A 2,648-nucleotide genomic window follows, 5' to 3' on the forward strand; every position below is an offset into this window, starting at 1 on the left:
CCGACGGAGTTGCAGCGTAAAAGTTTCAGAGAGAAAGAGAGAGACAGAGAGAGAGAGAGAGAGAGAGGAGGTTTTCTTAAGGTGGAATTTGCAGTCCTGGACGGGGACGAGCGCGCGCCCCATGTGCGCCATAATGGGTGCAAAAGGTGGCCATTTATTTTCAAGAGTTTAGAAAGTGAGACAGACAGACACATTGATGTAGTTAGTGACTGAAGCTGGTTCACATGTGATCAATCTATGAAATAATTAAGTACACAATATATATATATATATATATATATATATATATATATATATATATATATACCTACATACATATATATATATGTGTGTGTGTATATATATATATATATATAATATAAATAAATATATAATAATAAACCATTAAATATATAAATATATGTATACATATATAAACATATAAATTAAATATATATATACATTAAATACATATATATATATATATATATAATATAAATAAATATATAATAATAATAAACCATTAAATATATGTATACATATATAAACATATAAATTAAATATATATATATACATACATACATATATATATGTGTGTGTATATATATATAATATAAATAAATATATAATAAACCAATTGAATATATAATATATGTATACATATATAAATATATATAAATATATATAAAAGTGATTGATTTAACCTTTTTTCAAAATTGTAATTGAAAAAAGAATCCCACCTTTTCAATTGTTAACAACACATACATACATATATAAATATATATAAATAAATAAATTAAATACCTATCTATCTATATATAAAAGATATCAAACTATTAAAGAATTAAGTAGACAATAAATAGAAAAAAATAGAAATAATAAACTAAAAAAAATTATAAAAATAAATATATAATAATAAGAGAGAGAGACAGAGAGAGAGAGAGAGAGAGAGAGAGAGAGAGAGAGAGAGAGAGAGAGAGAGAGAGAGAGAGAGAGAGAGAGACAGAGAGAGACAGAGAGAGAGAGAGAGAGAGAGAGAGAGAGAGAGAGAGAGAGAGAGAGAGAGAGAGAGAAAGAGGTGTTCTTAAGGTGGTATTTGCAGTCCTGGACGGGGACGAGCGCGCGCACGCACTCGGGGGCCCCATGTGCGCGCCACAAATGGGTGCAAAAGGTGGCCATTTACTTATTTCAAGAGTTTAGAAAGTGAGACAGACACAGGCACGTCGATGTAGTTAGTGACTGAAGCTGGTTCACACATGTGGTTCATCTTCTCTTTCACTTTGCTGCACAACAAGATCGATGTAAAGAATCAGAGGTAGCTGGGAACATATAGCCCTATCAGAGATCAAACTATGAATAATGAAGTAGACAATAAATATAATATAAATAAATAAATATATAATAAAGCAATTAAATATATAAATATATGTATACATATATAAATTAAATATATATATATATATATAAAGTGATTGATTTAACCTTTTTTCAAAATTGTAGTGAAAAAAGAATCCCCCTTTTCAATTGTTAACATACATACATACATACATATATATAAATTAAATATCTATCTATCTATATATATGAGATCAAACTATAAAAGAATTAAGTAGACAATAACTACAATAGAAAAAATATAAATAATTAAAAAAATAATACAAATAAATAAATATATAATAATAAAACAATTAGATATATTAATATATGTAAACATATTTTTACATATATATATATATGTATATATATATATACACACACACACACACAAGTGATTGATTTTTCAAAATTGTAATTGAAAAAAGAATCTCCCCTTTTCAATAGTAAAATGGTAGGATCCAAAACCTGCTCTCCCAAATAAACTGATTTTTAATATACTACATGGACACTATACTACTATACAGCTATTCTGTATGAAAATCAGTATTCAGAATCTGTTAACAGTTGGACTACCTTAGTAATGCGTATAAACTCAGTAAATAAGTCTCTATTGTCAATGATTTGACAAGAAATTAAAAAAAAAATGTATATTATTCTGATAAATATGCACATTTCAACTGTTTGTAAACATACTTGTTTTTTATGTAGAATAAGAAAATACTATGCATTCTTTTTTAAGTATTTTTTAATTATTGTGTTTTTAAAATGTATATCTTTTACCCTTCCAATTTGTGTCATTATTGTCCAATTATCAATTACTTTAACTTTTCTTTCCACTCGTTGATGGATTTATACATTTTGAGGTCTTTTACTGTTTCTTAGTTGCTTTCAAACCATCTGGAAGGTTCTCTGGGCCCTTCACGTATATTTGATGCAGATGAATGCAATCCTAAGAAGGAGCACACCGAGGGTGGGAATACATTTGGAGAAGGTTTGCTGAAAGCTGGCTGGTAATTGATCCCGTACTGTGACAGGATGAACATAACACTGCATTATTCAATTGCACCTGCCAGCCTCTCGAAACATTCACAATAACAGATAGGAGAGTTAAAATACAGCATCCACCCCCTCACCTACCAACAAGTACGTTCCTCTGATCCAGCCATGAGAGGAGCCTGAAGCCGCCAATACCTTCCTTGAGATTTGCATGTCAAAAAACATTATTTTTGAAATGTGACAAGCCTGTGACATTGTGCATGGTGAGAAAAGAGCTTACATATAACCCAGACATA

This window comes from Sebastes fasciatus, chromosome 13, assembly GCF_043250625.1.
Source record: "Sebastes fasciatus isolate fSebFas1 chromosome 13, fSebFas1.pri, whole genome shotgun sequence".
NCBI lineage: Eukaryota > Metazoa > Chordata > Actinopteri > Perciformes > Sebastidae > Sebastes > Sebastes fasciatus.